The sequence below is a fragment of the Peromyscus eremicus genome, chromosome 6 (genome assembly GCF_949786415.1).
Source record: "Peromyscus eremicus chromosome 6, PerEre_H2_v1, whole genome shotgun sequence".
Taxonomy (NCBI): Eukaryota; Metazoa; Chordata; class Mammalia; order Rodentia; family Cricetidae; genus Peromyscus; species Peromyscus eremicus.
The window spans coordinates 15,444,235-15,463,520 of record NC_081421.1 but is presented as its reverse complement, the minus strand read 5'-3'; the positions used below and the strand labels follow the sequence as shown (position 1 = coordinate 15,463,520).

Genomic DNA, 19,286 nt, shown 5'->3' with positions numbered 1-19,286 from the left:
TTCTCTTCAAAAGGCTTTCACGATCATCATGGAGGCTTGGTCACGTCTCCCACAAGCGCTCTCTCTAAGTCTCTCAACATTTCTGGTATCGCGAGAATTAGGTTTCTAAGCAAACGCTGTATTAATGCAGTGGTGTTACCTCTTGTCTTCCTAGTCCTCACAGATGCGTATTAGAAATGGAACTGAATAAAATCATGTGAGTGCAACCATAAAACACCACGGGCGCAGCATGCAGGGGTGGGGGAGGGGGTGGGGGAGAGGGGATAAGGATGAGTAGAACTGTGTTTGCATGTGCATTCACACCCATCCTGTTACCCACAGAGCAAGTCCTTCACTTTATAGCTTAACATGCAGTTCACGATGAAAACAGAGAAAGAGAGAAGCTGCAAAAAAGCTGCAGACAGCAGCAGCAAAAAAGCTGCAGACAGCAGCAGCATACAGCCAATGACATGGAACATCGGGCCTCCAGTCAAAAGGAGGAGGGGACTAGAGACAGGCTTCAGTTATGAGTTCTCCCATTTTAGTACAGTAGCTAGTAGGAATTTGGAAAGGTAACAGATGAATTCTCTAAAATGAAGCTTTCTGTGGTCAGCAGACTTAGGTTAGCTGTCTGAGTTCCATCTGCTGCAGGCGGCAGGAAGATGGGTCAGATAATCAGCTGTCATGATTATAGTTAAAACTTGAGGTGATTTCAACACAATAGTTTCTACAGCATGAAAACAACAGCAGTTTAAAAAAAATAGCCCCACAGTATATCTAACAAGTTGCTTGTTTAAAAAATCAAAAGAAATAGAGTAGGTTTTGGCGTCTTTGTGTCTTTTCAGATGAAAGAAAACTAAGATGATGGTAGTTATATTTACATTTCTCATTTTTTCTCATAAACTCTAAAATTTGAATGGACTTAAAAATGTTATAAACTATTGGGTCAAAATCTTATTATATAAAGAAGTTACAGATGCCACAGGAAGCTACAGACATTACACAGAACATTCTAAGATGGTCCTGGAACTTTTAAAAATTTTATGTGTAAGCATGTTTTGCCTGCAGGTACTTCTGTCTGTGAACCACTTGTGTGCCTAGTGCATTGGGAAGGCCAGAAGAGGGTACTGGGTTCCCTAGAACTGGAGTAACAGACTGTTGTGAGCTGCCATGTGGGTGCTGGGAACTGAACCCAGGTCTTCCGGAAAAGCAGCCAGTGCTCTTAACCACTGAGCATCTCTCTAGCCTTGTGCTTGGGACATTTTAAAGGATACTACAGGATCAAAAGGAGGGAATGGATGAATGGGTGAAGTCCACCAGAAGGCAGAGGAACCTATACAAAATCCAGGACAGCTGTTCTGTCTGTGCTAACAAATAGTTTTTGTAAGAAGGACTTTTGCTGAGTGTGGTGGTTTGAATAAAAATGGGCCCCACAGGCTCATCTATTTGAATGCTTGGTCATTAGGGAGTGGCACTACTTGAGAAGGATAAGGAGGTGTGGCCTTGTTGGAAGAAGCCTGTCACTGTGGGCCAGCTTTGAGGTTTCAGAAGTTCAAGCCAGGCCCAGTGTCTTTGTCTTCTTGCTGTCTGCAGATCCAGATGTAGAACTCTCAGCTCATTCTCTAGCACCATGTCTGTCAGCACCCTGCCATGCTTCTTTTAATGATGGCAACGGACCAAACCTTTGAAACTACAAGCCAGCCCAAATAAATGCTTTCTTTTATAAGAGTTGCTGTGGCCAGGGTGTCTCTTCACAGCATTTGAACACTGACTTAAGACACTGAGCCTATTTATTAAGTTTTCCTTCCTTTCTTTCTTCCTTCCTTCCCTTCCTCCCTCTCTCCCTCCCTTCCTTCCTTTCTTTTTCCTTAAGCACTTGGTTTTTTAAAAATAATACTAATTTTACTATTTAAAAATAATAAACTGAAGACCTTTGTAAATCTGTCATAGACTGATTCAGGTTACAATTTAGAGCCCAGTAGAAAAAGCTCACTCAGTTCCCAAATTCAGCTCCTAAGTATGCACTGCACCTTGAATGGCAGTTACGCTCACAATGTAGAACAGTCAGCAGCTGTGACCATTAACCAGAAGAAGGATGATAAAATAAAACCATGCTCCCTGCAGCCTCCGCCCAGGTCACACTGAAAACCTTCCTCAGCACTTCATCCTTCTCGGACGACAGTTCAGAGGACATGTTTAGCCTCTCTGCACAGGACAGGTAAGTCACATCCAAAGCGTGGGCAAACCTCACTGCCAGGGAAGGTTTCAGATGGCGCAGTGAGAATGTGTGAAATTCCCAAAGGAAGCCAGGATCTCTCTCCATTCTTGGCGGTGCCCTTTAAACTCAAGGGCAGGGGCGAAGGCGCTCACGCTAGGAGACTTATTCTAGCTCATTAAGCATGAGTCAGACCTGCGAGGCTGTGGACACTTTCCCTTCACCTCTGCTAATGTGGAAGTGAGGGGAAAGGCTCCGCACAGCCACACAGGTCACAGGCCTGCAACACAGACTAAGGTGAATAATTCAAGTTCTGTTCCCAGGGGGCAGAGAGTGAGCTCTTCATTATTTATTTATTTATTCGGTGTCTGGACTGGTGTTTACGATTTCATTGTGTCTCCTGAGATGAAAGAAGGAGGTGCCTGCAGTAATTGCTGTCTGGAGCCAAGTCTTATTGACGCATGCGTGCACATGGGGCTATCAGTGGGTAAGCTCTGTAGCGCTAACTGACGTGTTTGCTTGAAACTGAATGGGATAGAAGTCTGTAGTCTGTCTTTGGGCAAAGCATCAATGCTGTCTTTGGGTTTAGTGTTGGAAATAATACAAGGGAACTGACTCTAACCTATAAATCTGTTTGGAGGTTTCAACGCTGCCCTGGTTTGCTTTCTATGGCTATAATAAATAAGCACCACGACCAAAAGTGACATGGAGAGGAAAGGGTTTATTTGGCTTACAGGTCCTGCCTGTAGTTGACCTTTGAGGGAAGTCAGTGCAAGAACTCATGCAGGAGAAGAGGCAGGAACGATAGGTAGAGGAAGACGACTTTCTGGCTTGCTTCCCCTGGCTTGCTCAGCTACTTTTCTTATATATCCCAGACCTATCTGTCCAGATGGGACTGCTGGACCCTCCCATGTCACTCAGCAATCATGGGAAGGTCCCACAGACAAAGCCATGGGTCAGCTTGATGGAGGCAGTTCCTCAACTGAGATTTCCTCTTGCAGGATATGTCTAGGTTTGTGTAAATTTGACAAGAACTAACCAGCACTAACTAACAGGTCCTTATGGCTTACTGAGTACTCACAAACCACTTCCTGCAGGCATGTCAAGGTCATTTTTTTCTCAGGGTGGAGAGGGTTAGTTCAACCCTTGTATCCTTTACTCTTTTCTTTGTTGTGATAAAGTACTCACGAAGCAGCTTTAGGGAAGATGGATTTAATTTGGCTTGCATTTTGAGGGACACATCATGGCAGGGAAGGTGGGTGGCAGGAACGTGCAGTGGCTAGACATGTTGCCTCCACATTCATTATCAGAGAATGGACAGGAAATGGGGCCAGTCTATCAAACCTCAAGGCCCACCCCACAATTCCTCCAGTGAGCCTCCACCCACTAAAGGCTCTATACCTTTCAAAACAACGCCAACAGATGGGGACTAAGTGTTTTCACACAAGAGCTGTGGGGGACAGTCCACACTCGAACTATGACTCCCGTTCCCTGGCTTCTCTCCACTTTATTGCTAGATTTTCTCAAGAACCATTTAAAGAGGCTCTCCACAGAAACAGACAGCCCCAAAGCCAGTAACACCACACTTACTGGAGAGCTGCCAGTGTACCTCACTGACCTTGGGATTGTCTCCAAACTCCTCACTATGGTCTACAAGGCATTGAAACTGATGGTCTCCCTCTGCCTTTTCGACCACGTCTTGGTCACTTTCTGCTCAGGAACAGCATGTGGGAGATCTTGTATGTGCTGCTGCCAGCCTCTGGCTGTCTCATCCAGTCTTCCCTTAGGAAGATACTTCTTTGGGGACCATTCTGCCTTCCCTCTTGTCTCAGCCTGTAGGGGCAGAACTAAGCTTCCTTTATTCATGTATACTTTCTTGGCACTTAGCTTTATCTGTGTCTGGCAATGGGTGCACAATAAGTATTTGTTGAATGAATTAGCAACAATGTAAGGATCATTTATTGTCCATAGCAACTGAATACATGTATGTGCCTCTGTAGTGGAAGCACAAGGGTACTCGGTGCCAGGCAGTGGGCAGTGTGCACCCCAGAGGGAGTGTGTGGTTGTTTGTGCCAGAGAATGACTTTGTAGGCCCTTCTGATCTGGAATAAATACAATCCTAAATTATTTTGACCAGGTCCTACTTTTCTTTCCAGAAATACTTGAAAAGCACAAACATACATCCTGAAAATGACCTCCTTATCTAGTCTTTGAAAACAGTTTTCAAAATTCTTGTTGGGAAACTAAAGCTCGAATGTATATTTAAAAGGAAGTTTAAAGGTCTACCTCATTTTAAAAGCACATCCTGACATTTCTTTTTCTCAACAACAATAGCTTTCTCAGAAAGATCAAGACAAATCAGTATGTACTTCGGATGCCGATAACAATGGAACCTTCCTAAGGTTTTAGTTAAGCACAGGGAAAGGTGAGCCCTTCTCCAGAAAGATAATGTTACCGGTCTACTGCCAATGTAGTTTTACCCCAAAACGGACCTGACATTTCTGCAGGTCAACATACAATTTAAATGAAATTTCAGTATCACAATCATGAAAAATTTTCACTATGCATTTGCATGAATTAAGACTCTGTGTGTGTGTGTGTGTGTGTGTGTGTGTGTGTGTGTGTGTATGGTATGGTGTGTGTGTGTGGAGGTATGTGTGTGTGAGTATGTGTTGTGTTGTGTAAGTATATAGTGTGTGTGTATGTATGGTGTGGTGGTGGGGTATGTGTGTGTGTGTTGTGTTGTGTTGTGTGTGTATATGGTGTGTGTATATGTTGTATATGTGTAGTGTGGAAGGGCATGTATGTGTGTTGTGTTGTATTATGTGTGTATATGGTGTGTGTGTGTGTGTGTGTGTGTGTGTGTGTGTGGTATATTTACCATGGCATGCATTTAGAGACCCGAGAACATCTTTTAGGAGTCAGTCCTCTCTCCACTGTGGGATCCAGGATCAAACTCAGATTATTAGGCTTACATGACAAGTGCTTTTACTGGCTGAGGCATCCTGTCAACCCAACATTTAATTAATAAATTAATGAACATTTTATTCCATAGTATTTTTTTAATCTACAAAAAAAAAGAGTTGGAAAGCTTGTCGCTAGCTCACTAATTGCAAATTCAAATGAATGGGTGAAATTTAGGATTTACTACACACTTCTTATTACAGCAACATTTTCCAAAGCTGATCACAGATCTGCACTGCAGGGCTCACTCCCAACATCCCCCTTCAATCAAAACCAGCAGTACATCAAACATTTTGAAGGGTCTCAGGTGAATTATGTGCATAAGACTCAGGGTCAGGGTACAGGAACACAGCACTGAACCAGATGACAGATCCCACAGTGGAGAGGTTCTGAGAGGTTGGCCTGTTGCTCAATACAGCTCCAGGGAGCTGCCTTGTAGACTGAGTGGGATTGAACAGCAAAAAGTGGACAGACTTTTTTCAGCGAAAGGGAAGGGAAGGTGTGGGTGTGGCTGAGAGTGGAAAAGTGTAGAGGTGGTGTTACGGAATATTCCTTGTGAAGATGATTAGTTTAATAAAGAGCTGAATGGCCAGGCAGCAGTGGCGCACGCCTTTAATTCTAGCACTCAGGAGGCAGAGCCAGGTGGATTTCTGTGAGTTCGAGGCCATCCTGGTCTACAGAGCGAGATCCAGGACAGGGACCAAAAACTACACAGAGAAACCCTGCCTCAAAAAACAAAAACAAAAAAACAAACAAAAAATTTTTTTTTAAAAAAAGAGCTGAATGGCCATTAGCTAGGCAGGAAGAGGTTGGATGGGACTTCTGGGGACAGAAAGCTCTGGGAAGAAGAAGGGAGGAGTCATCAGCCAGAGGGAGAGGAAGCAGGATGGGCAGTACAGAGTAAAGGTAACCAAGCCATGTAAAAGAACATCGATTTAAAAAATATGGGTTAATTAAGTTATAAGAACTAGTTAGGAACAAGCCTATGCTAAGGCCAAGCTTTTATAATTAATAATAAGTTTCAGTTTTGTTTTTTACAAGCTCTCGGCCTAAAGAAAAATCCATTTACAAGGTAGAAATAGAAGTTTGTAACCTTGACAGGACAGGATCAGAACTCAGATGGCAAAAAAGGAAACGCTAAGAATACTGTGGAAGGGCCTAGCCTGAGAGCTGGAGACCTGTTCAGGAGCAAGAGCCTAGGAGTGGACTGGGTTAGCAAGGACTCCAGCTGGGCGGCATGCTGAAGGCATCATCTCTCAGCCAAGGCCCCCTGACTTCTCCAGTCTCCACTCTCCTTCCTTTCCTTCGCTAGCTTTCCCAAGACTCTTGCTTGATGGATTTCTTTAAGTGACTGGAGTAATACTACCTGCCTGTTAACGTGTTCTGCTCACACCTGTGGGTGCCTTGTAGACCATAGGAAAACGAGCAATTTTTCTGAATGGTTAAGAGTACAGAGGAAACATCACTGAGAGTTTTGAAGAGATAATGTAACTCAGTTTACAGTCATGAGCATAATTATTCAGGAAGAGCAGTTGAAAAGCCTCTAGTCAACATTACATCTATTTTACAAGGCAAGGATGGCAGAGAGGCAGACATCAAAAGCCAATCACAGGTGGAAATCAACCAAGTTTTTGATGTGGGTAAAGTGAGCTTCTTTCCAAATACGTTGCATCTTTCAGTTTCCAGACTGAACTGACATAATGTGTTTAATCAAAAAATCAAAGGAGGGCTGGAGACATAGCTCAGCTGTTAAGGGCTAAAGCTCACCACCCAAACTTTAAGAGTTCAGTTCTCAGTGCCTGTGTTCACAGCTTCCCTTTGCTGGGTATGATAGCATACAATCCCAGCATCCAGGAAGCAGAGTCAGGTGTATTTCTGTAGGTTTGAGGCCAGCCTGGTCTATACAGCAAGTTCCAGGACAGCCAGGGCTACATAGAGAGACTCTATTTCCAATAAAATAAAATAAAATAAATAAACAAGGTTAAGAGAGATGGCTCAGAGGTGAGGAATACTTCCTGGCAGAGGACCCAGGGTCCATTCCTAACATGCACACTGGGCAGCTCACAATAGCCTGTAACTTCAGAGTGGCTCACAACCTCAGGGAATCCAACACATTTTTTTCAACCTCTTCAGGCATGTGGTACATATGTATACATCCAGGCAGACACACATACACATATATAAAAAAAATAAAGATAAAAATCCTTTTACCAGGCCTTAATCCAGCAATGGGGAGGCAGTAACAAGCAGATGGATTTATGTAAGTTTAGGGCCAGCCTGATTTACATTGTAAGTTCTACGCCAGTAAGGGCTGTGTAAGATTCTGTCAGAGAGAGAGAGAGAGAGAGAGAGAGAGAGAGAGAGAGAGAGAGAGAGAGAGAGAGAGAGAAAGGAAAAACAGTTGGGATCATAAGCTGAGACTTCCAACTACTGGATGTAAAGGAACAGCTTTGGCTCTAAGTTCGCTCTGTGTGGGAGCGAACACACCAGTCCACACCAGGTTCCTGCCATGGCGACAGCACAGTGTGAGGCACCAGCTGCACTGGGTCATCCTCCTCTTCAGGTCACATCGAATCTCTCCTCCCTTCGTTACCTAGTCCCCAGGGCTTTACAAGGCCAGTCCCGCTCCCAAGGCAACGATCTTTACCTACTGTTGACAAAAATCAAGTTGAGCCTTGGATGGGTTAGAGAACTTGCCACATGGCGTCCAGAACGAGCAGGGTTCAAACATGACAGACCGATCCAGTAAAGTGTGAATTAATTTCCATTTAAGTAACGACTTCTCGGAAAAGGTTGAAACCAATGGAGCAATAAACATACTTAGATGTTCACATTTACCTTAAGTAAATGTATTTCGAAACCTAAAGCAGGGAAGTAAGTCAGATGTTTGCTATAAATCTTACTCTGTGTCTTAATACCTCTGTGCCCTAAAGCCAAGTAACTTCAAGGTTTCTCTTTTGTAAAATGGGCTACTTCTTATTTTATAAGAACGTTGTGAGAATTGCATGCACACACAGACACACACCACTTGATAGAGAATCCAGTTAACCACTACAGCATCAGTTCCCTCCCACATCCTCCAACCCAATTAACCTCATCCTCTTGGCAGACAAAGGGAGAGCCCTTTGCTGAGATCAAGCTGACCACCTTGCCTGGAACTGGGCCTGTGCACAGCAATCACCCACACGCTTTTGTTTGCTCCACTCCCTTCACCTTTGACCCAGTCTGCTCACTTCAGTTTGGAGTGTGGTGAGCCAGTATCACAAAGCAAAGGGACATTTCCTACCGTTGAAAAGAATGGGCAGAGACCCAGCAGACTTGTGGTGCCTGCCATTTCCCATCTGTAAATTTCTCAAAATCCTTTCCAGTAAATGATCTCTTAGGGCTCATAGCACAATGCATAATGCTAAAAGTCTCAGTCACCATGTGCCTTCTAAGTAAAATGGTTTCTTAAGAGCACGCGGTTGCTAAGTTATGAATGGGAGATGGTTTTGCCACTCTTCTATTTGCATGTGTGCTAGAATCTCAGAGGCATTGCAGAGATGAACCAGCTAGGAAATGTTTCTGCTCGATTCCCACAAGGAACGGATAGCAGCGCTGTGGGTGAAGTCCAGGGTCACCTCCAGAATGCGGAGCCCTTAGGTCAGCAGGCTTCAGCAGAACGGACTGACGACATCTCAGAGCGGCTCTTCCTGAGAGCATTTTAAGAAACAACTCTCACTTTCACTGCTTGAAATATCACTGTGGCAAAGTTGAATGCTACGGGTTCCATTGTGAATGGACCTTCCACGACCGCTATCCTAGTGGGGGGGGTGGGGTAGTCTTAACTCCCGGACCCACTTACTCCCCTCCCGCTCAGCCACAGTGCTGCAGGATCCCACCATTGTGCGGAGCCACGGGCCTTTTTCCAGCCCTCCCCGTTTGTCTTCCAGCCCTTGCCAGATGTATTTAAACAGGCTGCGCTGGGGTTGCGGCAGCTCTCTTTATCTCCCTACACATTCCTTCCTCTGCCTATTCATGCTGCTGCAGAGGGCTGGACCAACTTCCTGAAATCTTGTGGGATCTGGGGTTAACTTTGAATGGAAGGGAATAAGGCCCTGGAAATCTCCTTACAGGATCCAGACAATGGCTGTGTGAATTATTCATTCCCTCTCAGGAGACTAAAACCTTCCACTGATCCCAACGCAGTGAACAGCCTCCTTGTTCTAGATGTGGAACTCTCTGTGAGCACCCGGCCGTCCCGCTGTATCCAGTGTTTACAGCAGCTGGTGCAGAATGAATGTTCTGTCTAAATCAGTTGGATGGATCTGCTGCTCCTCGGCCATCTCTTCTTTGAAGGTGGCATTTGTCTACCCCAACTCACTGTTGGATTTTCCCAACTAATTCCAGCCTTTATTGATAGACTCCACTGGTTAATGCTCACAGCCACTCTGTCAGTTGTCATTGTGACAATACCTGAGAGAAATGAACTTGAAGGAAGGCGGAGGGGCATTTTTTGGCTGGTACTTTCAGAAATTTCCATCTGTGGTTCTGTGGCATTCTTGCCCTGGGCATTTGGTCACATAGCACACTGTGGTGGAACCATGATGTGACAGACAGAGGGAGCAGCCAGGGTCCCCAGATTCTCCTCAAAGGCACTTAACCCCTTCAACTTAAAGGCCTACCATTTCCAAGCACGAAGTGGTGACTAAGCCTTCATCACATGGAAAACAGAGAGATGCTCAATGTCCTTTCTTTAGCATACTGCTTCTGCCCTGCAAAAATTCATCTCCAAGCCAGTCCACCTCTAAGAGTACCCAGAGTCCAAACAGCTCCAGCACTGCTCAAAAGCCCAAGGGCAAAGTCTCTTCAGAGGAACAAAGAAAATCCTTAGCTCTTGGCCCCTATTAAAAAAAATAGAGCAGGTTATAAACTTACCCCACGAAACAGATTAAATGTCCCCATTCCAGAAGTGGGGAATAGAGGTGTGGACCAAAGAAAGTAAAAAACACAATGGAGAAAACACTGGTGAGCAGCGTTTCACATCTGTCACACTGAGCATAGGAAGGCCTGGTGTGAGCCCCAAAGGGCTTGGGACCTGCAGCCTTTGTGGGCTTCCTGGCTACGGTCCACATGCTCATTCCCCGGGGGTTGGCTCTACGGCTTCCTTTGGCACTGTGCCATGATCCTGGTATCTCTGAGTCCCTGGAGTCTGCAGTGAATCTTCGGCTTCACTCTCACAGGGTCACTACACATTTCCCTGTCAGAGACACTTGTAGACTTTGCCCTGTGGCACACTGGCAGCCCAGAATTTCCTTTGGAATCACAGAGGAAGCCTCTGTGACCCCCATCCCTGTGCTTATAAAGTCAGCGTTGCATGGGCTTTATGAAGGCTTGCCAGGGGAAGAGTTACATCAGAGCCCCTGGACCATGTCTACAGTAGGGTCTGCCTTCCCCAACTGCTAACCACAGGGAAGTGAATCTTGAGGAAACAATTCTGTAGGCTTCCTTTTGCATGCAAGGCACCCTGAGACTCTCTTCTCAAATGAAAATACTTAAAACGAGTTTAAATTTTTAGATCTATGAGACCTGTAATGGGTGGATTCTTGAAGATTTTTGAGATGCCTTCAAGGCCTCTTTCCTATTGTTCTAGAACAAATTATTTGGCTTCTTTTTCACGGCACTAGCCCGGAATATCACATGCCTTTCTTTTTTTTGAGTAAAATGCTGTTTCAGATCTTTCCACTTGGCTTTTTCCTCTTCCCTTTTCCTATTTGACTAAAGGCAGCTAGCATCAATGTGCATGATGGAGCCTCGATTTTGTGCTACCTTGATATTTTTTTCTACCTTGATACTCGGCCACACATGGCATGGACAATAGTCAAATTCTTTGCCAGTGTGTACCATGGAGGGACTCTAGTCCAATTTCCAACGGTCTGTACTCCCATCTGAAACCTCTTCCTGTTCTGACAGAGCCCTAACTGACCATAACCCTTACTGTTCACATTTCTATCAGCATTATCTATTCATTTTAGAAAAGCCAGTGTTAAACATTTGTATTGCAATAATAAAACTCAAAACTTATATGTGGCCCAGGGAGTGAGAAATGAAAGCGTAGTAAATTCCTCTCACCAAATCACTCCACGGGAGAGCAAAGGGTGGGAAGCGGCTTACAGGAGGGAAAGCCAGGAAGCTGAGATCAGCATGAAGTATCAACCCAGGAGATGCTGGAGCTGCAGAGGCCTGTATCACCACCTCTCAGAAAACACTCAAGGGGTTGTCTGGAGGGCTGGGCTTTTATTGGATGGCGACAAACAGGGTCTCCCACCTTAAACCTAACATGCTTAAAGCTTAGGAAATAGAACTTGGATGGTCACAGGGTCCTGAAAAATCTACTCGAAAAACTAGCAGATGGGGAAAAATGAGGCCTTCACAAAGAAGGCTTCAGAGGGCGCTGCTAGTCTAGCGACAGATGCCTGGACCATGTGACAGAGCAGCGAAGGGACGTACTTTAGAAGGCAGAGGGTCTCAGAAGGTGGGAGTGGGTGGCCGACAAAGGTTTCTTCGTCTCTCCGCTGTGCAGTTTGGGCTCCGCAGCACCGCAGTGAAGATGTCTTACTGTAGAATAGACAAAGATCTCACCTAAAAATAAACACGGTCACAGCTCACACCACATCCAATATTCTAAAGTAAAGCCTTCATGTGCGCCTTGATAAAACACTTGTCTGGAAACCTAGGTTCCAATGACTGAAACTGATTTTTCACTTCAAGACAGAGTGCGTATCTTAAGGTTTGGGACATATGCTTTAGATCGCACAAGGAAGGAGAAGAGGACATGAAAGGCTCCACAGCCAGGTGAATATCTACCCTATTCAGGGTAGACAGCTATACAAGGAACACAGTGGAACATCAGAAGAAGCTACAGATGGATTCCTGTGTGAGTCAGAAGACACCAGATCTCCCCATGGCAGAACTATGTGCAGGAAGCTAAGGGAGGAGGCCCCTTTGGTCATTCTCGATTTAGAAGCTCTACACTGAAGACCGGAGTGATATGTATCAGGGTGATCCCTGGGTGCCCAGTAGTTTCATAGGCATATTCTAGAGAGATCATCCTGTTCATCTGAGGCCACCTTTCCTTCCTAGCCTTAGATGGCCTTCTGCTTGCCTACCATGAACTAAAAGGGCCTGCTTCTATTCCAGAAGGGATCAGATTTCTGTCCATCTTCAAGTATCCCTGTGCTGTACAGCATGCAGGTCTGTGAGCCTATGGCTAGGGCAGATGGTCTTCATCTGCTCTCCTATGGCCATAGCAACAGAGGTCTCCAAGTAAGTGGCACAGACCGGGAGCAGAGGGAACTCTCAGCAGATCAGCATCACAGTTTTCTGAGATCCCTCTGGAATGCTGATGAATTATTGCCTTCAAGGCACTCTGGGTTTCCTCTTGCCTGGATCTTCAGAAGGCTTCGGGCCCATATTGTCAGCTGTAGTCACAGTACTAAGTGGGAATGGGCTCTCTGTTAGTCATGCTTCCATCACTGGGCAATAATGGAGTGGATCAACTTTAAAAGAGTCTAATTCTAATTTGGCTCAGGGCTTCTGAGATGTCAGTCAATGGTTGATCATCTATTGCTTTCAGTCCTGTGACAAAGTGATGTACTATGGTGGAGATGCCTAGTACAGCAGAGCTCACCACCTCATGGTAGGTAGGAAGAGAAACAGGAAGGGGCCAGAGTCAATGTCTCCTCCAATGTCCTTGGTGGCCTGACTTTCTCCCATTAGCCTCTAACTTAAAGGGTCTATTCCCTTCTCACAGCGCCCTCATCACAAAGGCCTTGAGGGAACACTCGAAACCCAGCTATGTGCTTGCCCACAAGTGCTGTCTGTACCTGTGGCTCTATGCAGGCAGATTAGGCCAGGGATCTGTCTCCGGGAATCTCCCGAGTCATTTGAACAGATGCTCTCAGCTGACCCTAAGGGTGGTGACAACTCTGCCAGCCCTGGAGTCTCTACCTGGAGTGAGCCACACTATGTCTAGGCTGAGCTGCCCCTTTGGCCCAGCCACACTACCCCAGGCTTGCTTCCCTGCCCACACTTTCTTGAGTCCACACAGTTTGGGGCCCCTTCCAGCCCAGCTTTCTGCTTCCTGTAAGTCTGAATATAAAACTATCTCCCTAAGTCTGTAAGTACATTTTTCTCCTTTTCAAAATGGCTTTGCTCAAAGTAATGGAAAATCAAGTCCGGCTCGTCTGTGAAATTTGCTTTACATTGTATATGGATACTCCCAGCTTACAAATGAAGCAGGCTAACCAACCACTGGTATTCAGATGTCCTGGGATTAAAATGCAAAAGATTCTAGGCCCTCGGCTGGTACAGTCATCCGTCTCAGTTGGGGACTGTATTTCACACGGGTCATGTAAGCTTAGTTTGAACTAGCTTGTAGTCTAGGTTTTTGTCCTGTTCGGAGTCACACACATGAAGACTGCCACCTGCAGGCTTCTTTTAGAAGTCGTCACAGGTTCTCACTCCAAGACTTTGACATGAAGCAAAGGAGGAAGTGAGAGAATTTGCAAACACCGTCTTCACCTGCTACATTTCTAGCTCATGTCATTCTGTGACCTTGTGGTAGAAAGCAGGAGTTTGCAAAGACAACATTTACTTGCATTTGAGAAGTACGCATTTCTTAACAAAGGGCCTAGGATTGAATGATACAGCTTTGTCTCCACCTGCAGGAATGAAAAGAATTATTTCTGGGTTGACAATACATAAAGCCTCACAGACTGTCATTAAAAAACGAGGTATAACTGGTAACTCTTATGGTTTACTCACTCATTTTCCTATAATAAAGTAATTATTGGAGTCAAAGTGGGTCAATTAAAAGAAATGTCAACCAATGTGCTTCTTTTGTAATAAAAAAAAAAGATTTATTTAAAAAATGTTTTTATTTTGTATGTATGGGTGTTTTTTCTGCATGTATGTCTATGCACATGTGTGTGTAGCACCTGGGGAGCCCAGAAAAGGGTGTTGGAGTTTCTGGAGCTGAGTGGCAAATGGTTGTTAGCAGCTTTGTGGGAGCTGGGAACTGAAACCAGGTCCCCTGCAAAAGTAATACATACTCTTAGCCACTGAGCCCTTTCTCCAGCCCTGATTTTCTAACTTTTTAACTGAATCTCTATGTTGTACATGTAGAGATGTCCGGTCATCCGTGCACAACTTCATCAATGGTGAACGACCACCAATGGATGGTTGTGTAGCTGCCGCCCACAGCCAGACTAAGACATCACCTGGGAAGCTGTCTCATGATCTGCACTTGCTTTTACATAAGAACCCAAATTCTTAGTTCTTTACCAAACCATCAGTCACAGATTGCAGGAGAAAGGACGGTGGGCGGGAGATGAGAAACGGGCTGTTGGGCATGCTTTTGTCCCTGAGCACCGTGGTCCAGGAGTGGCCCCCAAAGGACCGTCACCTGCGTCAGCTTCCATGGGGGTAAGGTGTCAGCCCCCAATCTTCTATGGCTCCCTACTGCGGCTTGGGATGCTCTCCGCTGGGCTCTTATGCCAGTCTGGATCTAGCTTCATCTTCGTTCACATGAGATTGTTCCTTAAGACTCATCCATACAGAAACTACACAAAGACTGAGGTTTTCCTCCCTAGATATATTTTAAAGGATTTCTCACGGAACCATGGCTCACAGTACTTAGGGAGGAGTCTTATCTGATCAAGGTGAGAGTGAGGTAGGTACCCACAGGTTCCCAGCACCCACTGGGTGGGAATCCACATTTTACACTCACATCAAATAAGCAGTTGGAGTCCTTTGCATGTGGCCCAAACTGTAACTCCTAACCAAAATAGTTCCGTATCAGTTTTAGGTCCCCTGAAGCTTCTCTTGCCCAGGATCTCATGACTTTTGTTTCAGGGAGTTTACCAGTTTTGTTTGTTTCCAGTTACAGTTAGGCTCTTTCCTAGTCTAAAAGGGGAAATCAACAGTGTTCTTCTCTAACTGCCTCTTGAGAAGGAGAAAATTTCTAGTCCCACAAAGCCAGCTGGTTCTTAACTTCTCTGTATGTAACAGCTGATTTCTCCCTTTACCTGACATGTGCGGTTGCTAGTTCTGTGATCACAAAGTCTATTTCCAGGCTTAGATTTAGAATCAGTTAAAGATCCCATCTCCATCCACCGGTCCATCCAGGAAGGAACAACTTCACCGGCTAATGGTGCAGACCCAGGGAAGGGACATAAGCAGAGAGGAGGAGAGGATGAATGTACAACTCAGCAAATCGCAAGAGGTTTTGTTTCCTTTCCGCTTGAAAAAGTCTTATTAAAAACCACCAGTTAGACATCTCTAATACCAGAGTGTTCTTGTTAAAGTCATCAGAAAAAAAAAAAAATACAAGTGGATGCTTTTCAGTCGGAGTTTAAGCCCATCTCCATAGGGGTCTGGGGAGGCTGCCAGGTGCTGTTGGTAAGAGGGCCATAACTCGTCTAGTGCATCCATATTGTGGGCACACTCTAGCTATTCAAAACCAGATGGAGGAAATAGAGGATGGGGGAGGGGGGGAGGGGATTCAGAGAGTGAATAAGAAGACAAAGTGGCCCCAAATTCTTAGCTATGGCTCTTCATGTGTTGAAAGCCCACATTGTGTGAAGCAGTAAATCAAAATAAGGTTATTCAGCTATCACAGACTGCATCAAAAATACGAAATTGTTCTCTTCTAGCTGGCTAGTTTCTCATACCACTAAAAAAAAAAAAGCCCTCTTCATTAACCACTGTAGTTTACTGTCCTATGGGCCACAGTCACTTCAGAGTTTCAGGGAAACATAATTTTTAAAAATTTTTCTAACTAGTCAACTAATTTTGCAAAGTCCAGTGAATAGAGATGAATTCTCAGACCTAATTTGATGTTAAAAAAAAGAAAGAAAAGAGTCCTCCAGCCAGCCGGCTCTTAAGTGTCCGCGTGTTTTGTGGGAGAGTCTCCCCTCCCCCTCCCTTCTCTAAAACAGCTCCCCTCTGGGTCCCTGTCCCCCCATCCAACCCCCTCACCTCTGTCTTTTTTCCTTGGATAAGAGCCTCACAATGAATAGGCAACATTTTTAAAGAAAGGATGAGGGGGGTGTTGAGAAAGAGAATTAGAGGCCAAATGGGCCCCTTGGAGGAGAAGGAATTCAGCGACTGATGTAACTCATGGCACTCACGGCTGCAGAGAGTAAGGAACTTTGTGCTTAGCTAGCGGTGGTTCACCTCACGTCCTTCATCATCTGAGGCCATTTTCCAAGGAGAAAAGGAAGCCACGTGGTTCTCAGCACCATCTACGCGCAGTGTGGACGGCCGCCTGCCTTCGCTGCTGGACTTTTGTGCGGGGAATGTACAAGCTCCTCTCTTTGTCTCCATGCCTGTTTCCTTGGGTGGTATTCTTTTGTACGAAGAAATGGGGAAGTTGTATGGCTTGCCACCCATTTGGAAAAGGTAAATTTTGCCTGAAAAAAAAAATATGTGTGCCATAATTTGGTATAATCTTCCATGTGCAAATGTCCTCAGATGTCCCCACATAACAGAATACATATGAAACATTCAAACATTTATCTCAAAGTTGGCTGAAAGTGTAATGTCTTAAGAAACTACAAGATCTCTTTTCTTGTTTCTTCTGTGTTAGTACAGATGCCTGGCCAGAAATAATGATTTTCATGGGCTATGTTACCATCTATAAATTACTTTATTCCAGACAAAAGTCATGTTTCCTTCGGGAAGAATTGGCTTCCAGGACACACATGGTAGAGGGCGACACTTATGCTCCCTCATGGTCCTGGATTTCCTTATGTTTATGTATCCCAAAGTAATGGCCTTTCACATTTATTTTGGTTAGATACTTGGAGTGTGATGTCTGAAATCCTCAAATGTCATGTGTTTGGAGGAACACTTGCTGACACAAGGGTTATACCTGGGAGAAACACGCTCTGATTGGATTTCTGGCGTCAACTTGATGTATTCATAAGTCCAAAGTTAGAAACTCTCATCGTTCAACTTTCTGAGATATTCTTGGAATATCATTGTGCATTTTTACTACAGGAGATTAATCTCTCAAAGTTCTAACACAGTTATAAATGTATTTACTCCTCAGCCATCTGAAAGTTTATTCCAAATCAGGAAATATTATGAGCTTTCACAGATCCTACGTAGTAAATGGCTATTAATTTGATTTAATGTAGGATGAGATTGGCATGGACTATTTGGTTACTAGATTCTTGAACATTCTTACAATATTTATTCATGATAATTCAGTTATTAGGAGTGAAATCAAGATGGAGCTCCCTTTTTTAGGTGACTTCAGGTCCGACTCCCAAAGAGGCTCTGGTGTGATGAAGCCACAGGAAAAATCTGAAAGAGTCTATTCAAGGGCTCCTGGATGTCTCCTGGAGGCGTCATCTGAGATTTATACTTCTGATTTCTACAGGACCCCTGGGCTCCATTTGACCCCCCTCACCTCCATGTTGTTGAATCTGAGAAGTCACAGCCTGGAGGTACCTTGCCAATTCACTTCCTTTAGTGAGCAAAAAAAATAACAAGATTTACAAAGAAGAATGTGTGCTATCTGGCCTGAGGCCCCAGGCCAGGCAGGAACAATGCTCCAGTTCATGGAAGTCCAAAGGATCACATAGAGACTAGCTTGCTTACATAATAGGAATGATCAGTTTATGCCTCCCCCTCCAAGTTGCCAGCCATATTGTTCTGCGGAGTCATGATGCCTCCTGGTGCCTCCATCATAGGGCAAAGTGGTCCAGAATTGAATTAATAACCAGCACAATTGCTGATATTTATTGAGCCATTTGTCCTGTATCATGTTAAGGTCCTGTTTTAGTGAGGGTTTCTATTGCTATGAAGAGACACCATGACCATGGCAACTCTTATAAAGGAAAACATGTAATTGGGGTGGCTCTCTTACAGTTCGGAGATTCGGTCCATTATCATCATGGTGGGGCATGGTAGCATGCAGGCAGACATGGTGCTGCTGGAGACGTAGCTGAGAGTCCTACATCTTGCAGGCAACGGGAAGCAGTCTGTGACACTGGTCGGTATCTTGAGCATAGGAGACCTCAAAGCCTGCCCCATAGTGACACACTTCCTCCAACAAGGCCACCTCCACTTCACCAAGGCCACACCTCCTAATAGTGTCACTCCCTATGAGATTTTGGGTGTCAATTGCATGCAAACTACCACAGGTCCTTACAGAAATTCTTATCCTTACTCTGCCTTGCAAGTGGAGAAACCAGGGCAGAGAGATTTAAAATGACTCACAATGGTCAAGTAGGATGATGGTTCAAATGTGGGCAAATGCTTTGAAACATCTTCCAAAGCTGAAGTACAATTCTACTCTCTTGGTCTGAGCTGGTTGTAGAGACAAATTATACTGAACACGGTGTTGTCTGAGTCATGTGGAATGCTCCCTGGGCTTGCATTCACACATTTTCCTATTTTAACAGGTTCTCCCTCTCGGAGATGCACACAGCTTTGAAGTGCCTCAGCCAAGTCATCAGTGCACAAGTTTTGAAGGCAGACCATCATACTCTACCATTCTACCCTTCCTGGTAGCAAAGGAGATTGTCTGAGAAGCTGCAAGTCTGACAATCAATGCATACTCAATAAATATTTCTCTCGAGCTGCATAAAAATACAATCTATTTCCAGAACCTCAACAGTCCAATGATGGCAAAAGCCACATCAGCTATGTAGGGCCACTCCTTTTCTAAGAGATTCTGAATTAGTGCCGGTTGAGACATTTTGCCTGACCTTTCTTTTTAAAGGCTCCAGACAGAGTTAGTCTTATCTGTCAGCACATTACTTCAGGCAGGGCTGTTATATCATTAATCAGATCACAGCTTCTCTTAGGACCATTTCTGCTCTGAGGATACCCTTAACCACATTGGATAGAGTGTCAAACATTATTATCTTTTTATCATCTATTACTTTTGGGCTAGGAGTAAAATACAAACAATTCACCTCCTTAACTGGACCTCTTTGGCAAGTGGTTATCTCCCATGAGAATTGCTGGGACTCATTTTCAGAACATTTTGTCTGTGGCCATCTTATTATTATAACTAATTTTGATGACCCCAACACTGGGCTGAGTCAGTGGTAGTTCTTGACTCTCTCCTACA

General features: G+C 44.7%; 1 long non-coding RNA gene across 1 annotated transcript; it reads left to right on the top strand.

The window, feature by feature from the left end:
• Window positions 1-108: 108 nt before the first annotated feature.
• On the top strand, window positions 109-18,974 carry LOC131912934 (uncharacterized). The gene is made up of 3 exons (XR_009379755.1): window positions 109-196; window positions 2,104-2,197; window positions 18,613-18,974. It is a non-coding gene; the product is annotated as an uncharacterized LOC131912934 (long non-coding RNA).
• The last annotated feature ends 312 nt before the right edge of the window (window positions 18,975-19,286 follow it).